This window comes from Lepisma saccharinum, chromosome 9, assembly GCF_977018435.1.
Source record: "Lepisma saccharinum chromosome 9, izLepSacc3.1, whole genome shotgun sequence".
In the NCBI taxonomy this organism is placed as follows: Eukaryota; Metazoa; Arthropoda; class Insecta; order Zygentoma; family Lepismatidae; genus Lepisma; species Lepisma saccharinum.
The window spans coordinates 65,287,143-65,312,496 of NC_139237.1; the positions used below are offsets into that span (position 1 = coordinate 65,287,143).

Sequence of the window (25,354 nt, forward strand, 5' to 3'; positions counted from 1 at the left end):
CTCCCCCCACACAAACCCAAAACTCGTAACCGTTTGCCAGCAAATGGTTCTTGCATGGCTGGTCACGTGGCCACAACAATAAGAGAATTGTTCTTGGACTCCACCCAGAGCACGCATGGCTGGCAACCACACAGCCAGCAATTGCCCGGTTTACAAGTAAAGTCACCACACTTCTGTGACCGTGCAGGAAGGGGTGGGGGGCACTCCTCTGACCCCATACCTAAAGAAAAAAAGGCACTCGACGAAGACAAAATGTATGCTACATTACAAAATAAATATGTGCAAATTCCCAAGTGTGTCCTAGAGCTTAATAGGGCACACAATATTAAGAGCAGGCCAAACACACTTCTATAATAATAATAATAATAATAAACCCTATTAAGCAATTCTTGATCAGTATATAAAAAGACTAAATATTAATGAAATCCCTAAAATCAGCACGGCTGAACATTGTCGTTTTAAAAACAAACAATATAGGTCTATGTTATTTTAATGTAGGAAATTAATTTATGTTCCATGTCCATCAAAGCGCTAGGCGAAAGTTTCTTTTAGAAATTAGGAACGACTTATATTCTGATAGGTTTGTTTAAATACTGGAATAGTTACAACGGGACGGTGCTAGTGAATTTCATCTGCAAACTATTCTGAGTTAATTTATAATTCTAGGCTGTTGGAGGAAAAAGTACTTAAGTCAGAAAATGCAATTTTACAGCAGAGAAAACATAATAGACATGAATGTTTATAATCTTGACGCATGCCCAATGCAAGGTGAGCAATTCGGAAATCGAAAGATAAATCTTTCAATATCCTCTTCATGTCTAAGACGCCAGGGGTTCCGGGTTCGAATCCTGGCCTGGGCATGGATGTTTGTGAGTGTCCATTCATCAGTTTCATCATATCATCACCCAACCCCCTCTTCGCAAGTTAGCCAAAAGTGGCACAAGAAGCGAAGTAAAATAAAGCAAATCAATCAATCAAATCTTCAAGTCTAGTCTCAAATCTTGCACTTAGAAACTCTTTCATGAAAGCAAAACTATTTTTCCTGAGAAGGAATGCGTACTTTTGTCGTGGACACACACGAACAGTTCTTGCAATGTCAGGGTTTTCAGGTCGTATGGAAGGAAACTCTCCCTCGCATGTCGCATGACTTGCTCGGAGGTGGATATATTCTCGCTGTTACGTCATAAAGCGACAGTTTTGTACATTCCGATTTTCCGACTTTGGAAAGTTGAAAATACCCGATTGACTTTTTCGCATGCTCACCAATGGCTAAACGGAAAAAAAATAGGTCGTTTTCCCATGACTTTCTGCACGCAGGACAGCACATATTACTGAAGACTATACCTAAATAAACCTATTCTCTTGGACGAAAGTAAAATGACATACTACGTGTTTAAAAGCAAAGTAGCTACTTATTTTCACTTTTATGTAGGCTAATAGACTATTTTTATGGGGGAAGCTGCAAGCTGTACATGTATACACTTACGTCATAAAGTAAGTTTTGTACATTTCGATTTGAACAAGATGAATGAGTGCGAAATATAATCTGAATACTCTCTAGGTTTCAGCCAACCAAGCTTCCTAAAAGTTGGCATCTGCATAAAAGCATCCATACTAAGTAAAATAATTTGTGTTAATATATAGCGAAGGAGCGGAACTATAGAAGAGGAAAGATTAGAAATGATTGTACAACGGTGACAGTGCATTTGTTCTTTCCAGTAAGACAATAGCCTATTTGGACCACGACACTAGAGCTATCTAGCGAAGAGGTTGAAACCGTATTTTGATTGTTTGATTGTTTGATTGATTTTGTGTTTTAAGTCCACTTTATGCACAGTAAGGCTAATCGGGACTGGACCCACAGTTTAAAGTGGGATCCGAACCACTATTTGCCTCCACCGGGTATCGAACCCGCGACCTCGTGATTACAAGGCGACGACTGTACCACTGCGCCATCCCGTATTTTGAATATCAGACTTGTTCTAATTTGCATGGCCTGATATATAAAACCATTCACGTGATTCTAACAAGCAGAAACAGTATAAGAAGTGTACACTAAAACAGCACCATAATTTTGCAATATTTCAAGTGTTGATAGTAATACATAACATTTTGTACGAACGCATAGACATTCAGTGCGTTAACTATGCACAGGGAAGAACTTGATGGCCTTGAAAAGTGAGACTTTAGTATACGCACCATATATGAGTCAGAAGCACTGCAATAAAATAAAACTACCCGGTTGTCCTCGCTTATTCCTTCTATGACGATTCTGGTGCAATGAGAAGGGGAATACAGCTGCAATTTGCACTGAATTTTTCTTGTCCTGCTCTAAAAGGAATGGGGATGTACATTCTTCTAGTACAGTGGGATGCATAAATATTACCATGCAAATTGTCCATCACCATGTTTATTCTCTTTGTTGTACCCAATGAGGGCTTCAAGAATTGGAACAAAATACCAAACAAACTGATGACAAGCTCTGCATCAGCATACGTAAAGATGCAGTACTTAAAACATGTAGGATACAAGAGAAAAATTAGTTAAAATAACCATGGACAATTTGCCGAGTAATACTTGTGCATCCCACTGTACATGTTGTTCGCGTTGTTGAATTAGTATTATTTGAAAATAGTTCTATGCGTATACATTTTCGTTTTCTTAGGCTGCATTTGTAAATCGTTCCTGTGTATTAAAATGATTTTAATACACCATTTCGGAACAATTTTAAAGATTGTATAACTAGTAGACTATTTCTTTAATTTTAACATTACCATCCACTAAACAACAATCTTGTCTTCTAAGACTTTGTTGTATATTTTCATAATCAGCCGATTGCAACTTTATTTGTGGAAATATCGAAGCATCACTCAATGTGATGTTTTCTTTCAATTTAGTGTCAGTTCGTAGGCGAATTAGCTCTCTACTTGTATGACAAATTGAGCGAGTACTGCACGAGTTCCTATATTGTCGTGGTTAGGTTTTCACATCCTCGGAGCCAATAATTATCGCTGGTGATGTAGACAGTTTAATTGGACTCGTCCGAATCGTTTTCTAAGCGGGAAAGAGATTGCGTAATGTGCATATTCAACAAAAATTTTCTACTTGAAAGAAAACGGGGAATGGCAGCCATATGGAAAACTACAGATTCAAAGTAAAAATTTTCCTGACTTGGTTCTTCTGTAGCAACATTTCTAGCTACTAATAGGCAAAACTAAAGAAACTAAGTATCGTATCTCGAAAACAAGAGTAAAAATTTGATTGATAGCGCATACCAAATTCCAGTGATGTCTACATTTGCACGCGTTTTCTGTGCGTAGGTTACACTGGCTAATAGTTTGCCAGTAATCTATGTACACAGACAATGTAAATTACACTAAAAATTTGAAGCACTATTTTTGAGGGTGGAAATGACATTTTTTACTCGTATTAGTTTGTCCAACTTTCATTCTCTTTCAAGGATCAACTGACTGGAAAATGTTGAACATAGACAAATACATGTTGCAATCGTGAGATATATGTATCACTAACAAAGGAAGAAGCCTATAAAGTACAATGATAGGACACTCGAAATCTGACGATTCACCAGAAATCGTGAGAGCTAGAAAAATGAGACTTGGACCAATAAACCATCTTGCATATCTTTATGTTTGAAACCTTGTAAGGACAGCACTTGACTATTCACTCCCGTCCCACAATATTGCGATAATTTTGCAACTAGTGGTGATAAAATGTACAGACTAAAATTCAGAGTAAAGCCACACTAATACTATATGAACTGACAATAAAACTCAGAGCATTAATTGATTGGATTGATTTGTTGTTTTAAGTCCACTTTATGCACAGTAAGGCTAATCGGGACTGGACCTACAGTTTAAAGTGGGATCCGAACCACTTGTGCGTCCACCGGGTATCGAACCCGGGACCCCTTGATTACAAGGCGACGACGCTACCACTGCGCCATCGGGGAGGCCTCAGAGCATTAAGTACCTGGATCAAATGCAAACAGGTTTCATCACGCAAAAAGCAGAAAACTACTGGATAAGGGAGAAATTATAAACAGCAAGATCACAGCCCTGTTCCTATTGGCCAGAATTAGGATGTAACGTAACGCAAGTAATTTTACATATAAATGTTCGCATCCTGTGTAAGGCACTTCACCATTCAGCGTTATTGTCGCTACTAATCCGGACTGATAGAAAAGCACCGAAATAAATCATGCATGGGGGTTCAGATGAAATTTATTCTGCCTATATTGTATGACAAAATAACGTTATTTGGGGGGGGATTAACGAAAACACTTTACTTTGAGAAGAACATTAAAACAATAGGTAACGTTTTTTAGTAACTTCGTGAAAATGCCCTCTGCCAAGCGTCTCTTCATCAGAGAGTTTTGGTGCAGACACGAATGAAAATATCTTCCTGTGTTCCTGCTTTTCTGATCATTTGCCGTTACACTTCATTTTACCGCAGTGAGCAATGTGTAAGGAGTCAAATATGGGCAAGGTGTGTGAAGGCCGTTACTGCCTACGTTCTCGTGGGTATTTAGGAAGCCTCCCATAATCCCCTCTCTTCCCTCAGTTTAGTTACGTCAGCATTTCAATCTTCCCACGCACAGAAAAAAGGGGGAATGGGCGAGTTGGTTAAGAACGGCCTTCATCTTAATCAATACAATCAATCACCCTGGGCATTCCGTCTTCGACCCATGATCTTGCTACCAAATATTCTGGGTTCAGTTCTCCACACTTTACTCTATTTCATCTTACTATCTCGCTATGGAAGATTGTGGGCACGGTTATACTTTAAAGCCTTGTTTCCATGTTTAATGAAGCACTCAAAATGCTGACCAAGGCAGAATTTGTCTTTGTCTGAAGAAAACCCTGTCAGAAGGTGGAAACGTTACGTTTATCGTGTGCTATTTAGTCATAAATTGTGCCTTGGTCAGCATTTTGAGTGTTTTTTGGGTACGGGTTCTGCCTTGGGCATGGGTGTTCCTTTACGAGTTTTTCTCTGTCATCATCATTCATCCTTATTGTTGCAATTAGCCAAAATTAGCAGAAAATCGACGCAAAATACAAAAAGTACAAGTAAACGAATTAATAACATTTGTATTTTGATGTATTTTGAGCTGTGAGAAAGGGTGCAATAAGATAGGTACTCTTGTGTGTGAACCATTAATATAACTGAATCAGATATACAAGCCCATAATGTTGCCATTTACGGTGAAGCCGGATGGGATTTGTAGCTTTTCTCCTGCAGCTATATTATTATCAAGGGTGCATCCATTTTCTTGAACAGCTGATTCTCAGAAAACAATGAAAAATTGCTCAACAGCCAAACTTTGAAAGGCTGTAATTATCGCGTTATATAAAAAAATCTAAACAAAATTCCATCACTACGTTGCGTTAGGTGGACCATCCGTGTTATTCAACGAACGTGATTAAGTGACGTCACATGAAATCCTTTGATTTTCAGGAGAATAATAGCATGGTAAATTTAAGTTTTTATGCATTAAAAAAATACCACTCATGTTTTAACTTGCAAAGACTTAAATGGAAGGCAAGCAACCAGAAGAGTCAATTTGTGCAACTTTGTTAGGGCTTCACACGAAAATTCCCGAAGATAAATAGTGCCTGGCGGGCCCACCTGTATAAATTCCACCTTCCACATTACGGTTGAGACGGGGCTGGGCCTCATTCTTTATTGAAGACCTTGCAGATTCAGTGTTTCCATCTACAACCTCTGTGGCAGTACAGGGAGTCTTTCTTCTTTTTATGCAATTGAAACTAAAACAGCAGAACAAAAGCAAAAGAAATAAGGAATTCGCGTTAAGTTTATTGCCCACTAAAGTCACTAGCTCGCTCCGGTATTAATTGCATCTTCTCTTGACTTGGAACGGGCAAGATTCAATTAAAAACAAAAAGGTCGTTCCCCAAAGGATTCTTCCTGAGGGCTGACATCTGTGGCATAGAAGCTCCAAGCAAGTCGATGGAAACTGCCGGAAGACAACCGGTTTACAAGCTCAAAATGCACAGTCAAACGTAAAACGGTGAGAACAGCGAAGAAGAAGAAGAAAGGCACAAGGAACTTCGCGGCAAATGAATTGCAATTCTCGTTCCTGTTTGTTATAGCTTCTGACAAACGTTGGAAAAAGGAAGAGCCTGTTGCATTCCTTGGTACGTTGTCCACTTATAGGAATTGTTAGACTCCCTCTTATGCTCATGCGTGATGAACGGTTGCCGCGTTCCGCACTGATGTTGCCACGCATGCGCTGTTACGTGCTCGAAAACCGGTAGTGAATATTTTACGGGGCTATTGTACTCTATGCTTACAGCTTAGCAGTAAAAAGGAACGGAAAAGTCGGATTACACATGTGACAGAAGAAATAGTAAAAATATGTAGCCCATCTTATTTTTTTTTTCTTTCTTTTTGTAAGGAAACAAGTCCTTAGATTTGAAAACCAGTTATTAGCTGTTTGAATGCTTCATGCATCATTTGCTTTAAGGTGCTATTCTACATACAACCTCTTCAAACATTATTTCTAGGAATCAGTATGGATCCTTGGCTGTCACAATTGAGACGCAGTAGATTAGACCAAGATGAACCAGTGGTTCACGTGACGTCACGTGGTGTTCACTGGCATCTTAGACTCTCCCACCTCGTACAATATCTACATACCTTGATCAAAACACTTTCATGGCAATAACAAACTAAATTCGTACATCGCAACGCAGGGAGAGTAAAAGAAATCCGTTGGAGGAACCATAGGAGTTCGTTCGAACTCGAACTCGAAGCTAGAAACTGCGAAACCAATATGCAGTTTCTAACCACAAGAACACGTGCAAGGAAACTGAATATATTTAGTGCTTTCTATTGTCCTATGTCGAAAAGATGAATTGAAATACCTTGTTCATAACTATTGAGAACAAAGTGAGAAATTGACTACTTTTCTTCATCTTCCTTGCTCGTGCAATTATTTTCTTCTCTACGCCCTCCACGTTTGATCAGTTAATTATATTTCCTTCACGTTACCTCGGTGACATTTGCGCGTTATTATTCATAACAGGGAAATCATGTACCCGTATTTTAAATTGAGTTTGTAGAATTGCTGAAATGTGATTTTATATGAGTTCTTAAACTCTGTTAAATAACTTTATGCTGGGTGATAAAACTGGGTTCTCGTTGTTCTCCCTTCTTGTAGCGTGAAATTACTATTTCTTGACTTACACATTTTTCCAGTCTGTATTTGTTATCTCTAGCATCAGTATAGCAATGGTTTTATGCCACGTATAAAAATAAAGTTTCACTGAAGACCAACTTGCAGGAAATCCACGTAGTTGTGTGGTAATTGTCAGCCAGAAGATCATTGCAAAGAGTGGTCCTAGTTGAATATTGGGACCACTTTTGGCTGTTCACTTTTTATAATTCTCTTTCCTTGTACTCCATTATCTGATTTGTGGAAATGGGATTTCGTTGAGTAAGACTGTTTTAATAACAACTAACCAATTATCTTCCTAAATTGTAGAGACTTTAATTGGGGATGAACTATGCAGATAAATATTACCTTTTGATTTGTCTCGCGCGGGAGACTACTACGTAGAAATTTGAGCTAAAAATGCAGAATCTACAGGACTCGAACCCGGGTCTCAGGCGTACCGTGACATTGCTATAGCAACTGAGCCTGGCTGGCAGCGAAAAATTAGGCAAAACTAAGCTGGCTTGGTAGTCAGTCGCTATAGCAATAGGACGGTACGCCAGAGTCCCTGGTTCGAGTCCTGTAGATCCTGCATTTTTAGTTGAAATTTGCTACGGAGATAAATATATATACAATACCAAACATATCTTGAAAATATACACAGTATAATACACCACAGAGTTTATTCAAAAGTCCGAATTGTTCCAAGCTAATTAACAGAAAGCAAGAGTAGGATTCATTCAGTGAGCTTTAAAGCTGCAAGCCTACATCAGTATTTATGAGCTCTGTACCTATTATTTATGAAACCCTCGCCCAACCTTGAGAAAGAAATAAAGCCTGTAATACCAACTTTGCAGATCTTGCATCGGGATTTATTAACACGATTGACCTTTACTCTGCCTTACGCGTACCAGAGCAAAGTTTCTAAGTTGGTGTGTTAAGTACCCTTGTTGCAAGGTCGAGCACAAATATAAATTCCCGTGCTGTATCTTTCAGTGACTAATCCAGTTCAAGCTTTAAGTAATAAACGGTAGTATTCTCAGCTACCTCTGTCTACTTCCTGTGTTCCCATTGACGTATTGATTCTCATACAATGTATCACTAAAGACAGTATAGCGTTGTGTATTGTGTTAATCGGCAAGAATTAAACAACTGTCATATATGCAATTTCAATCTACGTATAGTTATTTATTTCACTACAAGTCAACAACTATTATCTTCAGCCCATCCTTCAGTTGGCTCTAGTGTCGTTCTAAATCCAAAGTGATACCACCATCTAATAAATCGACATTTCTTTGGTGCCGATTTAGGACTTTACTTGCTTCTTACGTATCTTCACGCAAATTAAGAAAATTTTTCCCAATATATATGGTCTGTAGCATTGCACTTGGTAAAAATATGAGACTTGCGGACGAGTTTTATAAAAAATAATACACATAAATACGGCCATTTATAAAAGTATCCTTCGTGATGTGCTACTTTGGTTTTCTCCGAAATGTTTAATAAATCAATCTGATGTGTGTAACGTCCTTCCAGTCCCTGTGCTCAAGAGTCGTTAGCTGCCTCTTAATGCTCAGGAAGGCCATTTACAAATTGTAGTTAGGCTCACTCGGAGACAATGTTCGAAAGTTTACTTCTTTTTAAATGATGGTGTGTGTGCATCTAGACAGAATGAATAGACTGAAAGGAAGTGGAGTTGTATCTGCATACAAAAGGCAAATGTGCACAAGGAAAAGGCGTAACTTTCACTTGGAAACGGGCTCCATTGAGAACACCAGTTCAGCAACCGGATGTTATCAAATTCCTTCACGTTGCAACTGCCTAGAACTCAACGAAAATTACATCTAGCTTTTACAGAAAAAAAATGAAACAACCAAAAGTTCGATTTACTTGATCAAACATCATAAAATGTGTGTATTATATCTATAAGTAGGTACACTTTAAAAGTTTTGAAAGATGGAAGTGTTTTAAAAAAACATGTTGAATTGAATTATGAATAGGATACTGGGACTAATTGATTATATCGTCTTGAAAGGGGCATTCTGATTTAAAAACTTCCCCTTTAAACATGTATTGTGCGTTTTGTTCTCGCCACCAGTTGGCGTGACAATCGATGAATGAGTTTGAATTTGTTTGTAAGTCCACTTTATGCACCGAAATGCTAATTGCCAGTGGAACAAAGCACTGGACTTATAGTTTAAAGTGGATCCGAACCACTACGTGCTTTCATCGTGTATCGAACCGGGACCCTTGATTACAAGCCATGGCGTTAACACTACCGATTTGAATAATTCCTAATGTATACAGACGAGTTATTCATTGTTGTATAGAAAAGAAAACTTGCTTGTCGCATTAGAACTATATTTTGATTGTAGTTTTAGTCTACATGATTACAAGATGATTAGAAGATACTCAGGTTCACATAAAAGACGAGAGATATTTATTTTCTCTTCCCGCTATTTGTGAAGTACAAAAATTTCTTATTTTTGGGCACGTGTAACCTCTTGAAATTAAAAGTTTGGTGTGAATAGTTTTTTATCGGTGGCCAGAAAATTTCAGAAATCTCTGTTTATACAGATATATGCAAGTTACACATTATATTAAGTCCATCGTTGTTTTGGTTTTTGCTTTGTTACAATGTCATTGATAGTACTGATTTCATAGGAACAGCACAATAATCCTCCTACATATACGAGGTATGACAACATCTTACGAAGACTTAAATACCTTACATTTATCAGCAACATCCATACGGATGAACTCACTTTAAATTACATTTTTCAACTCGAGACTTCTGTAAGAAACTGCATTACATTTACGATGTATAGAAAGAATCAGAGTGCTTAAGCTAATGCCCTTGAGCAGTTCCTGAGAAGAAACACTTTCAGTTAATGCAGTCTGTGTCGAAAGCAGTTGAGCAACACGAGGCATGCAGTGATGATTGGTTGCTGCGGCGCAGATAGAAAGCAACATACTCACTGTGATAACGCAGATCAAGTGCATAGAAAACTTTCATATGCTTCCATTTGAGCAACTTAATGGAAGCATTGGATCTATTATTTGATCAATCCCATTAATTGTTTTTGTCGGTGTATTAATGCAATGCCCACGTCGGCACGCACAAGTAATTACTTGAACCTACTACTATAGAACAAAAGGTTTGTGCTTTTAGTGGAATCCGAACAACTCTGCAATGTGGCCCCATCGAGAATAGAGTTTTCTTGATGAAGAAGGTGAGAGCGTTAGCCATCGCACTATCGAAGAGGCCCAACTTGTTAAAATGGTGTAGAGTGGGAAGCATAAGTATTAACATGCAAATTGAACATCACTATGTTTATTCTCTTTGTTTTACGCAGTGAGAGCTTCAAAAATTGAAACCAAACGTCACACAAGCTGCTGACAACTTCTACACCAGCATACGTAAAAAGTCGTATTTAAAGCATGCAGGATGCAAGAGAATTAATCAAAATAGTCATGGACAATTTCACGATCTGTACTTGTGCATCCCACTATACCCATGCGTATATTTAACTTATTTTCAATTTAAGACACATTGTTGCTTTTATTTTTATATAATGATTTTTTTATCGGTGTTTGCACTGTGACAAGTGTTTTGCGGGACTATGGATAAACAAAGATTCTCGAGTCTCTGATATTGTCCATTATGTTTGTCCATATTATCACCAGATGGCAAGTGCCCACCCCCCTGAGATTCTGGAAAGAGTTAATAATTCGAATGGTGAAATTGTAGGGATATTTTATAACAAAAAATATTGTTTTCGATGACTTACAGGCCGTAAATTACAGCAACTGTTATTATTATTATTATTATTATTATTATTTGAAGCAGGGTTAAATTTAAGCTTACAGTCTATTTTACACTGTTTATCTAACTATAAAAAATAGCTTTTTGTCCTACATGGATTAATATTATGTATATAGTTATGCAAATTCTATATAGATGTACAGAATATGGAAATTACAAATGTATGTAATTTTTTAAAAAAACATAGTAGTAGTAATAGTAATGTAATAATAATAATAATAATAATAATAATCACAACAGAAATAAAAAGTATAATAATACCAATAATTATAAAAATAATTATAATAAAAATTTGTGACTGCCCTCCCCCCTGAGAAAAAATCCTGCGTGCGCCTTTGGGTATAACCATTAATAAGCGAATCCTAATTAATGTTCAAGGGCAAATATTTCATTACCATTGATACAATTGTATTAAGGTATGGTAATTATTAGTTTTATAGTACAACGGTTTATATAAAATTGTCTTTGAACAATTGCTGGTCTCCTGTGAAACTAGTCGATTTGAAACTTGTCACCCACACAAGCTGTATGCACGATGCAGTTTTTTTTCATCCTTATTTTTGCTTCATGTCTAACGGGACTGACTAATCTTGCTCTTTATAATGACGTTACTAACTATACGGCTCCTCCTTGATTCTTATAATAAGAGGCCAATGCACCCATTACTGCAGACATGGCACTAATACAAACAGTGATGTTAAGGTGTAGAGAGATGATTGCTTCGATCGCCCGAAGCATGATCCTCTTTATGTAATGGAATGCAACGTGAAGAGTTGAAAGTAGGTTAGCCTCGAACAGAGCTAGGTAGTTAAAAAAAAAAAAATCATGCTTGAGTTAAGGATGCCGCTATAAGCTCCCCCGATGGTAATTTATGTAACTTGAAACATTTAGTCCAATTATGTACAATCTACGGCATTTATATTTTTTATAGATTAACTTCCTGAATACCATGAACACTTTGAGCTGTTGTGGTAAAATCACTAAGGGGTTTTACTTCCATGCTCGAATCCCGAATTTGATTCTTGGGGTAGGTGATCTTGTCGATATTTTTACCTGTCTATGCTTGTGCATAAATATATATCTGGAACTCAATCAGCCTGTCATTAATGGGTACCTGGGAGAAGGATTAAGTACTGCCAAAGCGTGATTACATCACTTCTATTTTCGTCGAGATCGAAATATAAGGAAACGTACATACCTTCACATTTCTCACGTGCCTTAATGGCATGCAATGAACGGTAGATAGATTTTTGTGTTATTACTATATAGCATTCACATCCTGTGTCATCTTTATGTACGCTTAAAATTCTGCTCTTTATACCCACTAACTTTAGTATATTAACAACCCATTGCTCATGAACTTGGAAGAAAATATTAAGAAAATGTTCTAGAGAAATGGCCAATTTCAAACACAATTTCTAATGTGTAACTAAAGATATTACGTATTTTGAAAATGTCCGCTATGGCGCTAGTTAATGTTCCTTGGAATTTGTTTAGAGAATGTTGCAGTTTAATAGCCTACATTTGTTTTTATCTACTAAGCAAAGTCGTGAAACGTAATATTATGACCTGGCAAGCTTGAGGCGCTTTCTAATTGCATTTGGCAATGTTACTTTGCCTTGTGTGCAAACTTCACGTTCTTATGAAAAGGTCATTTTAGTAGACGGTAGGTCTAGGTCCAAGGTACAAAAAAAAATCGGCTACCGTAAAGCAAGATTGTGAACTCTTACAGTTTTTTAAGCTCCAATTTGATGTAATGGTTATTAATTTAAGCTTGTTCCGTTCCAGGGTGTTTGCCTTCCTTTCACATACGGCGACTTTCACTCGGTACACGTCCTCCTAATTAATGATGCGCGTGGGTGGGGAGCAAGAGTAAACTAGAACATTGTTTCAAAGCACTGCCGCATCGTTAAGCCCACTTTAAAGGCAGATTTTTTTTCCCTTGCACATTGGCCGACTGGGACGGCATGAAAATGTAATGGTGAAGTCATTTAAAGGGACATTACCGCTGTTGTTATTATCATTACACCAAATTGTTGGCCTACCACTGCATCACCACATTGCTCATGTGGTAGTAGAGCAAAAAAGATAGACATGGGAGAAGAGGGAAATCACGATTGCGTTGAGAAAGGACTGAAGCACTCGATTTGGTAATGTATTACGAAGTCAAACATTGTTACTTGAAGCCGTCTTTCGTTGTTCTTGTCAACCTTATTTATATTCACCGACTTCTGGATATAAAAAACAAGCTAGAAATTACAGATATAGCACTGAGGGTGAAAGCATACTTCAAAGTAATAGGACAAAAGCGAACAAACATGAAACTCCCCGCACATTATCCTGTAGTGCCTGTAGTCTTGTCTTCGGAATCATAACTTGTTCATTCTCGACCTTTGATGTGGAAAGTTTCAAATGAACTGGAAGACACGAACAACAGCTTTCGCGAGATCCGTGTTTTAGTTATTGTAGTGTATGGGATATGATAGTTTTGTCTTTCACTTTCCTTAACAATTACAAACAAACATGACGATCCCAAGAGTAGTCCACATAAACTCCTTTTCATTTCTCCATTCCCAACCTTATACAGAGGTTGTTCAGCGTATATTTGACCAAACGCGATTCCTCCCCCCTGCACTCAGATTGAACTCACCCAACCTTGGTCGGGCATGTTTGTTTGTCAGTGTAGTGTGTGAGCTGTAAAAGAGTGGTTGTGTTTTCTCACTGGGCCAAAAATCCCGCCCAAACTGAGCCGCTTTTTGGGAGGAGTGCGTTGTACAGTATAACTTTCCAAGTGTTTGCGTTTTCTCGCTTGGCCGAAAATGCTGCCAAAACAGTTGCTTTTGGGAAGGTTATGTTGTAGCCTTTTATGACGTAAAGTTCAGTGTGTCAATGATCAGGAAGTAGTGTAAGAGCAAAAATTGTGACGTTAGTTTGACTTTATTCAAGAATGTGATCGGCAAGTATAAGGATTGCATGGCCCCAGCGTAAGGTTCTCCAACAAAGGGGACGAGAACACGTCCGTGCACACAAGCCACCACCAGTATGCAGGCGAAACTTCGCAGAATGGGCATGCAAGAGAATCCACCGACCCAAAGACAGATGGAAAATCATCTAAATATGTCTTTGGAAACTGTTAACCGCACCTTGCACCTGCATACGGGTGGTGGCTTGTGTGCACGGACGTGTTCTCGTCCCCTTTGTTGGAGAACCTTACGCTGGGGCCATGCAATCCTTATACTTGCGATCACATTCTTGAATAAAGTCAAACTAACGTCACAATTTTTGCTCTTACACTACTTTCTGATCATTGACACACTGAACTTTACGTCATAAAAGGCTACAACATAACCTTCCCAAAAGCAACTGTTTTGGCAGCATTTTCGGCCAAGCGAGAAAATGCAAACACTTGGAAAGTTATACAACGCACTCCTCCCAAAAAGCGGCTCAGTTTGGGCGGGATTTTTGGCCCAGTGAGAAAACACAACCACTCTTTTACAGCTCACACACTACACTGACAAACATGCCCGACCAAGGTTGGGTGAGTTCATTCTGAGTGCAGGGGGGAGGAATCGCGTTTGGACAAATATATGCTGAACAGCCTCTGTATTTTTATTGCGAATAACCTATCACTGGAAATATGTACAAAAGGTTAAGCATCTTTAATAATAAAGAAGATGATAAAATGTGGATCAGTTTTAGAAAGTTATGATACTAGAGGTAGAATTATCGAGAAGTAAGCCGATTTCTGAAAAATTATTTTCCTACACGTAATGCAATTTTTAGCCTAAGTTTTATCATATGATCGATCATATGCAGAATATGCTAAATGATTTCAAGAGTTTGTTCCTATATACCGGAACCCATTTTGAATTCAGAATAGAAAAGTTATTTACATCACATAATGCTAAATTAATATTCAAGAACCAAACTTTACACTAACACAAATGTTAAGTTACCAGTGTAATGATAATGAATGTGCCTCCTGAATATACCTTTCGATTGCAATGCGCCATGCTTGCAACTCAATTGTTATTATTTAATTAGAATGCATTCACACTCCTCTGTGCGGTAATAACATTTCCGTCCTATTTTCCATGTAACCTTTATCAACGCATGCTCAGTATTCGTCTACGTTTGTAAGGAAATGAAAAACAAAAGCCATTAGACTGCACCGTACATGACTGATAGTTATCTGTGTCTCACGTCTCACAATGACCAAATGCTAATGTACCCATCTCACGTCAAAGATACTGAAGTAGAAGCTTTTTAATGTTGAATGTCAGTTGTCGGGCATTTATCGGTGAAGGTGGGGCTTAATTTTGTGTTACCAAGATGTTTCTGGTCTAAGTTGTTGTATCCGAATAAGGAGTGCCAACTTAAACTAACTGCTGGAGGGAATTTTCACCGTAGTCCATTTCTATCTTTGTTCAAAGTGCATTGGTTAACATACAGTATATGTGAGGAAAGAATCATCTTAATAAATACGCTTTCAGACAGTATAGATTTTCATAATTTAGTTACAATTCAGAATACGCCCTCTTGCATTTTATCATCTAGTGTTGTGAAGTTTTCTGAAGAAATAAAAAACTATCCATCAGCAATTGTTTCCTCTATTGCTGGTACGAAAACGGGTTTTTTAATACATTGAATATTTTTGTCTCATCCAAGTATCCTACGTGTACTGCAGCAGGTTTGACGTGGTTCTACGAAACAATTGATATTCAAGCGTACTGGTAAAAAGTTGCGGCAAAATATGCTAATTTACCATATGCACAAATATCAGCATTCACTTTCCTGAAAATTTCTTGCTCCTCAAATTTTTTTAAAATATTGCTTTTACAGGACATCCGACAGGAAACAGAATGTAAAAGGCATTTCCAACTTTTTTGGCTTAATTTCCTTCAATCATGTAATCGGTTCACTTTCAAACTGTTCTCTACGGTGTTTCCTGATCACACTACTTTCGATTTCTGTTTGCCAAAAAGGAACAGGAAAGAGGAATTGGAAATAACCGTATCTGTTGTGATGGCAGAAAAGGTACGGCAAGGAACAGCCCCACCCTCCATCCTATCCAAACCCGCAGCTGCAACCCTTCATTTGTATCCAGTGTTTCTTTGTTCGCAGGGAACCTAAGTAAGGTACGGAACTGGAGGGTGCTAATTTAATATTCTGGTACGTTTCTTCCCCTGTGGTTTCCTTCGTCTGGAAGCAGGAGGGTTGAAGAGCGAAAGTGAAATTGAAGAATTTATGTCTTCGGGCAAAAGAGGAAGATGAATCACCTGGAAACTTCCTTTGTTCCCTTGTCTTCTTCGTTCGTTGCAACATGCAAGGCAATTTAGAAAAACGTAGGAAAAAAAAAAGGCAGTACGAAAACATTCAACTTCTTTTCATGTTGGCCCCACAGGCTATTCGGCAGTTTTGTTTCTTTTCTTTTACAATGTAACAAATATGACAGTTTGCAGGAGAAATTGTGCAGGTAGAAGACAGCCAAAAATACAAGATATCGGAGAAAAGAAACCCCTACTCACATTTCTTCTCCCTTCCTTATTAGTTGATCAGGTAGAGCAATAAAGTAGGCGTAGGACAAGGTGAAAGAAGAAAGAAGAAAGAAAAAAACAGTGGATGTGAAGGTCGTTTTGAACGACCTTGAATATCACCTGTTAGCAGTGTCTGAGCCCCAATAAACCGGTCCGTTAGATTGTTACCCGAAATGTACTTGGGGCGTGTACCTTTACCGGAATTCTGTCTTGTAGTTTTGTCCAAAAAGCAGTGATTACGGTGAGCACAAACTGATTTTTATGTATGAATTTTTGCCAAGAAGAAGAGGAAGAAAGAGCACAGATTATATTTTTCAGCTGAGGAAGCCTGAACTCTCTAATCTGGAGTATGAATAAAATAGTTCAAGTATTCGTATGCCTTCCTTTGCGATTGTGTAACAGGAATGAAGTTCAAGATTCCCACACGTAGAGTGGTAATTACATTTTTTTAAAGGCTCATAATTATGCGACAAGTAAGGAAGTAAAACATAACATCCGTTACAGTTCTTTGACTCATCCAATACAGTTAGATGTCAACCTACTATCTGAACTGTAATATATATTACAACGAAGTACGTATACCAAGAAAAATGAAGTTCAGTTTACAAAATATGCTGTTCCTATTTCTCATTCTGAAATAATTTAATTTTCATACGAATAATATAATATTCGTTAAACATACTATGCTGTTTTATGCAGAATAAACTGAAAACTTTAGTTACTGTATCAATTATCATTGATCCCTACGGTTGCGTGATTGAAAAATAATGACGACCAACTTGTCCTGAATGTAGAGTGTAATGTGATACGACACCACGGCTTCTAAATTCCAATTCTCTACATTGTATACATCGTGTTTGCCTATTCATCTGTTCCATCACATATCTTCGCCAGGATATGCCTAGAGATGTATAAATGCAACGTCAATAATATGTCATCTTCATTACTCCTTCTGTGTAGGTCTCTTTACAACCTTGCACTTTTAATCTCTCTCAAGAGACTCTTTACACCCCTTTTTTAACTTTAAGGGTTTTAGATAAGAGGATTTTTCCTCTCATACTTCGACGGGTGCAAAATGGTCATATGTCGACGCAGCAAAATTTTTTAACTCGTTCATTTATTCAATCAGCGTAGAAAAGTAAGAAATATGATAGTGTAAACGAGGTGCAACTTTCTTGTTGTCTTCATTCGATAAACTCCCTGCTTTTCAATGACCATTCAACTCTCAACTCTCTTTCCATCTGTAAAAAAGAACTGGTCTTTCCTCATGCGTAACAGAGAAGAAAGATAACTTTCTGTTGGGTTGTAGTTACGGAATTGTAAGGCTATAAAAATAAGTTTTATTGCGAGACTTCCAAAATTGTTTTCACGTTGGAGTAATTGCAATGTAAGAGGAACATGTAGTTTCGGTTTTATAGTTTAGTATTGTTTTCTTTCTTACGAAGGTTAGTGTCCACTCAGGTTACAAGTTTATATATGCAATGATTTCCAATCTCGTGTCGTTTTTTCGACAGCGCTATAAACTTGTGGAGAAAGAGGGTGTCTTTCTCTTGCAGGTAATTATGATGTGTTTTGTAAACAATGGCCCTCTACAGTAAGTTGAATGAACCACAACAGAAGTAAAGAGAGGTAATTCATAATGAACCCCGTAGTTTGTTGGAATGATTATAAGCTGAAAGGTAGCATGTAGCTTGTGAGCAATTGTAGACTTACCAGAAACTACAGATGGAAGTACGAAGCGTTATTAGTTTATGAGTAGCTACAGCACTAACTGCCGTGCAGATAAATACTAGTAAATACAGACGGTTAGTTAAGTGATATGATGATACAATACATTCATTAGTGTATTAGACAATATAAACTATAAACTCTTGACAAATTTTTACTCGATATAGTTTCTACTGATCAAACTTTTGCATTAGACTGAATGCCTTGAATGCATGTATAGTCACATACATTTGTATTCGCAGCATCCACAACTTGGTACGAACCTACTACGAGTAGCATAAATTTCTGTGCTGTGGTGCTAACTTTTCTCGTCCATGAATATGGAAAATGCCTCGATAGCACAAGTTGGTTGGGTTGTCGACTACGAGACTCCGGGTTTGATTATTAGCCTAGACTTGAATATATCTCTGTGTGTACCTTCATCAATTTAGTATAATCATCACACACCCTAATCGTTGCGATTTGCCTAGAGAGAAAACTGAGCAAAAAAAAGGAAAACTACAATACACATGCAAAATACATGCAACTGATATACATTCACATCACTTACTAGTGTCGCAGTTATCTTATTTGTACCACATTTTTGTCCAAAATGCAGTGTGCAGTGTGCAGTTTCATCGATATTGGATAAAACTGTTGTATAAAGGAGCAAAGCACGGCACTATGAGGCGAGTGTACCTGAAACACGTTTCATTATTTCCGGATGAGTAAACTCTGTACAAAGTTTATTACTTTAACAATTCAGTCGCCACTTTCAGAATGTTAGAACACGTACATTTACAACAACAGAAATAAAGAAATAAACATTTTATTATTATACTGATTATAACCTCTAGTGCATGAAAAAATGATCCCTTGCTTGAAAATCGACACAAAATGTGAGAGTTGAAATCCATTCCCATCTAATCTGCGACTTCTGTGACATAATTCACACTCTCGAGGAAGTTACTGTGGCGCTTAATTCCTTTTATCTGGCACCACTGACTTCCTTCCTGCTTTGCTCATCAGAATGCCCTTTTCTTGCTTCTCTTGTCAAGTTGTCAACTTGTCACTGTCAAGGTGCGTACTGGATGTCGAGATGTTGCAACAAGATGCGACGAGGCCGTTACATTTGGGAATATTATGTACTACAGAGGAAACGTCTTTTACTAGAGCTGACATGTTATATTTTTATCTTCTAACAGTACATTAAAACAGTGTAATCTTCAATGCCACAATTATAGACATTGAAAATACGTTCTAGTAGTTTCAATAAGTGCTCATTCTTAACTGTTAAGAAAATATCAATTCCTGTAGCTTATATATTCACACATCCAAATGAAGAACATTTAGGTAAGCACAAAATAAACAGAGAAGTCACGTTAGTACATCATCATCATCCAATGTATTGTATTTTTGTATTTTCCTTATTTTACTTCACTTTTCTGCCACTAATTACAACGATGAGAATGAATTATGATGAGAATTTGATGAAGTAACACCTACGTCTCCAAGCCGAAATTCGAACCCGAAACCTTTGTTGGGGAGATGATGAGTATACTACAATGTGACTGCGCCTTTAAGTATCTTCAACTTAGTACATTTTGCACATGCACCCTATACAAACACAGCGACACTGACTTTGACTACCAGGCCACAAGTTACAAGTCGTACTAGTCTTACATATTGCAAAAGTTTCCATCGTGGTGTAGTATTATCAGGTATTTAAAACAAACAAAGAAGAACCTAACCGAAGAAAACTTGATTAGAACTAGTACGAAACAATACTGGAATTTTCTATTAGGCTAAAGCTAAGGTGTATTGATGACATGTTGATCAGAAGTTATTCTCGCCGATTGACTAGCAATCGTTAAGGATCTTACGCGCTTTATAAGCAAATTTTCATTCACTGGTGTTCGATTTAGTTCAGCGTCAATGGAGGTGCAAGGGGAGCACTGTTGCGGCTAAAAAATCTGGTGCAATCAAACCGTAGTTGTCAATTTCTTTCAAATTTGCTTTGAAATCTCACTGATATAAAAACAAAGTTTGTGGCTAGTGTAGGAAACATGACAAAAAGCACATCATAAAACAGGATGATACTTTCTGCATTTGATTTGGAGCGCTCGTATTTCCACATGAAAGTGTACTAGCAGAGGTTTTGAGGACGTGTGATAAAACCAGCCAACCATGAAAGAGTTGAAAGGGGCTTTTGTTTCTTTAGTTACACTCGTGAGGAGAAATTGTATCAGTTAGCCCGGTTTATTTCATTCCTCTTATTGTTTGACTAAATACTAGAGTGAAGAAAAATACATGTAGGTCTACATTTAAAGGTACCGTAATGTGGGGCTATTCTGAACGCATTGCAGTAAATGTCGTTGAATTGTAGTGGTACCTGATAGCAGTGTAAAGTTAAATAAAAATAGTTCTGTAGTCATGATGCCACCTTCGACGTACCATAAGTTGTTAGACTCGTGTGTTTTTTGTTGGTCCAGAAAAAATTCTCAAACCTCTGTTCAGAATTACACTCATTTGGGGGCTATTCTGAACACAAGCACATTTTGTATGTATGCTCTGTTGTACGTCACCTAGGGACTATTCGGAACATTCCACCTTACTGATGGGGCTTCATGCTGATATGTTTTTGGAAAATGTGAAAGCAACTGTTCCTAGGTTTCTATTTTTTATTAGTTCCGTTTAGCGACCACATGGGAATTATTGCACTCAGAGTGAACCATTATGATCCCAAAATAAGATAGCATTTTTTTTTCCATTTGGTTTTCAAGATTAGTTCAGTAAGTATTAAACAGGAAAACATTTTAGAACACACTGTTCAGAATAACCCCACTTGTTCAGAATAGCCCCCCCCCCCCCACATTACAGTAAACATTTAATCAACTATCAAAATTATTAATACGGGTCAGTATATGGTGTACATACATCCAATGTGGGCCTTGATCCATATTCCGAAATAATAAAAAGCATAGTGGAAATGAAACTATAAGTTGCAGGATAGAAACTTGACAAAATAGTGTGTTCGCTATGTCATTGTCATTGACCGGTAACAAATTGATACTCATCAGTCGAGTACTAAATGTTGCTGATTACTACTTACACATTATGAGGTGATGAATACTTCGTTTATCATCTTAGTTAATTGATTCATTTTTAATTACAAAATGTTCAAATTGTTCATGAGAAATGGGATGAATGTTGTAAAAACAACCTGCGATAATGTTGTTCCTTTTTAATACTGTTTGCATGTATGAATGAAATACACACCGATACATCTATAATCTATCAAGTGAGATGTTGGTCAGCCACTGTGCCAGAGCAAGAAACAGAGAGGTGGACATCCCCCCTCAGCAAATACTAAAAACTAGTATGTGAATAAATACTATGGTTTGTCTATTTGTTCAGCAAACTGTACTCAAAGGAACAATTTTCGAGTGACTAGTATTGATGTATTCATGGAGAAGACTGTATCTTGCTTACACATTAAACGCAGCTTGAAAGTGTTTCTTTTTTTAACGTTTTTATGTAATCCGAATTTTGGAAATCTGTTCATAATTACACAAATCTTATATTAATTAATATTAATCGGAACCAGGAGCAGATATTTTAGGATGAACTATGTTTCCCTACATATTGAGGGCAATATTGGAGGAAGGAAAGGAAAAAAAGGGATTTTTATACCCGGAGAAGAAAGAAAAAGATTTAAGTGAGATACTTCATATCAACTGATATTTTAGATACCTGTTCCACAATACAACCTTCAGGGCCTCTCAATGGCGTAGTGGTGATCCCGCCACTTTGTAATCATGGGTGCTGGGTTCGATACCAGATCGAGATACGCAATGGTTCGGATCCCATTTTAAACTGCAGGTCCAGTCCCAATTAGCCTATCTGTGCATAAAGTGGACAAACTTTTGAACTTTACAAGACAGCTTTTACACATGAAGTAAGCGACACTTTCTGGAATTTGAATTGCTGGAGGAATTCCTGAAGTTTTTATCTCCTTTTATGTACTTTCCTCTTCCCCATATTTATGACTCATACAACCACAAACTTTTTTTTACTGCATTGTTTTCTTCTCCTTCAAAGTCGCATGCCTCGTTAACTCTTCCTGTTTAGCTTCTTCACCGGAAGTCGCCTGCTTCTTTTAAACCTTTTTTCCCTTGATTTACCACACATTTGCAAACAACGCGGTGGAACTTAAGACGGCTTTGGAATATGGTTGCAGTGTTTTTATGTTTAGTTCATTAGTTCTGAATCGACAGTTCTTTCAACTTGCGCTTGTATTTAGGAATTCACTCGCTAATAATGAATGAACTTGAAAAGGTGGTAAGGGTTCATTGATTGAACGCTCAACTGTAATTCGGATAACTAAAAACATGTTACCAGTTCCTCGAATTAATTATATACGTTCACTTTTTTTAGCTATCATATTGCTGTATTGAACTCGCAGGAAACTGTGAAAGAAAAACTGAAGAGAAAAATATAAAAACAAGAATTAGATGTGAACGTGAATGAATGGGAAAAGTTCTCTCTTTTTGTTATTTCAGTGTTAAATCATGTGTCTCATCAAAAATGATTTATGCAACTTAAAGTTTTTCAGGATTTTCAAGAGTTCTGATACAGAACTATGAAAAACATTAAAATACAACTTACATAGGACATGATTGGCTTATTTCTGGATAGCAGCCAGACAAATCACGAAATTTCGATGTGTCGGGTATCAAATTAATAAGATCAATGGCATTTTTTAACCTCTGGTCCGATGACTTGTTGATCCTCACTAGCTATTCATAAGATTTAACATTTCTGAGTCCTTTGGTCTAGAAGTATTTTATGACCATAAATGCAATTAAAATTTTAGTTAAACCATTGTCAAATATGACAGCAGGCATTCTTGTACAGTGGGATCCATGAGTATAACCGTGTAAATTGTCCATCGCCATGTTCGTGCACTTTATTTGACCCAATAAGAGCTTCAAAAATTAAAAGAAAACTTAAAACAATCTGCTGACAACGAAGCTAGCGGGTCGACTATAGAATAATTCCTTTGACACTATGAAAGTACTCCATTTCGGTAAAACCGTTACTTACTCTTTCCCATTTTTCCAATTGCCGAGTTAACGTAATAGCCAATATTAGATTAACTGAAATTTGCAAAAATTTCCTGAGAAATAGAATGTAATATTGTGGTGGTTGCAAGTAGATGCGTTTGGAAATTACCATCCTCATTTTGTGAACAGATATACGGATTACTGTACCCATATTGTTATAAAAACTAAGCCAACTACAAGGTTATCTGAGAAATCCAGAACCGGTCTCCGTGGAAGACTGGTTAACGTAACGCGTTACGAAGCCTCAGGTTCGAATCCTGGGTAAACTATCTTTAAGTACAGAATGACCATTTTATACTGAAACTGTATAAGCAGAAAAACACAACAAAATAAAAATGATACGAGATGATACCGGAAACTATATTCTGGCAAGAAAATGTCAGCATTTGGAGAAGCCTATAAAAAAGAGACCATTGTATAGGAGAGAGAGCCTTGTAGAGGGACTGTAGAAGAACTTTACGTTGCAAGTTGGTCAAGTGGGGTACTTTTTGATTAAAGTGATTGATTAGAATAACGGTTTTAATTTTTCCATTGAGAATTTTATGCAAAAATTTCATAACTGCTAGTTCGCGACGAGTGTGTGGTGGCTGGATAAAAAAAACAACAACATAATATACAAGTATGTTTTTATAGGGGTGCATCTCTGCTATGGCGAGAAAAAACTAGGACAGAAACAATCCTAAAAAAATAGTTTTACAAGCCATGATCCAGGTAGGGGAGCAGTAGTTCTTAAACTTCTAGTTTTTTTAAATTAGTAATTACATCTTCAGATGTAAATCTACTGGTTTATTTTTTTGCGTACGTCTTTTAAGGAAACAGTCATTAAAGTTCTGTTCTTTCGTGTTAAAAATAACTAAATCCATATTAACGTAATTTCTCGTTATATATCCAAGCATTTACATGAGACTGTAATTGTAGAACGGCGAGAATTTCTTTCCTTTCCTGTCTTCCCAATTATGCCAAGGACCTATGGAGTGATTAATTTACGCAACACCATTATCTTTCAGAAATAATTGCAGTAAAAAGGAAGAAACCAATTGTTATCTAACATACGTATAAGTACGCCCCTTTTTAGCTGCATATTCAACGTGCTTATAAGTAGCAGTACTTTTTGTTCTCAAGAATCTGTGGATTGCCGCCTTTTACCCCAATTCAACCATTAAAATCTCACTGTACTGTTCAGAAGTGACATGGAACGGGTTCGAAGATGAGTGAGTTAAATTCCCATTAACCATGCCCCTTCCATTGTTCCATTCAATTCATATGAACAGGAACCTATACTTTTCTTAAAAAAATATGCAATTCACAAGAAAACCCATTTTGTGAACAATTGAATTCTATACTTAACATCACTAGCGACACCTACCGAAGAGGATCAACATTGTCGCACATATCCATACGAGAGGCTATCGGCAGCTTTAGCAACTCGGAAAATGCTGAAACAATCCTATTCAACGAACAGTGTTGCCACATATACTCTCCAGCGGCAACGCCACCTTGTCCCTCCCCCGCACTAGAACCTTCCCACGGCCTCCACATTGAAGTTGCAAACAACAAATTGACACTACGGCAACAGCGTATCCGCAGTCATGTGACTGAGACTCCACGTGGAGTAGACGAGCAGAATGACAGCAGCGCCCATTGGCTGAATGTTGAGTGGGATTGGACGAAAACAACTCGCCCTCTGTTTAATCCCACCCACGTTCGAGGCGGCGGTTTCCTTCAGTTCTTGGACGTTAACGAAGCAAACGCGCGGACTTTTAACACTTTTTTTTCTTTTTGATGAGACATTCCAGTGTTCACTCTCTCACTAACGGTTCGAAATGTCTAATTGGAATAAACATACAAATAATCATTTTGATAATTGCTCTCGAATTTATAAGCTAAGTAGGCATCCTTCAGTAAGGTTCAACTGACATCACAAACCTCTATTACTTTGAAGATGTTGAACTATGATGATGTT

At 37.5% G+C, this 25,354-nt stretch overlaps 1 protein-coding gene across 1 annotated transcript in view; it reads left to right on the forward strand.

The window, feature by feature from the left end:
- dpy (fibrillin-like protein dumpy) overlaps positions 1–25,354 on the forward strand; it is a 474,963-nt gene that overhangs the window by 39,810 nt on the left and 409,799 nt on the right. The gene's annotated exons all lie outside the window — the stretch shown is intronic.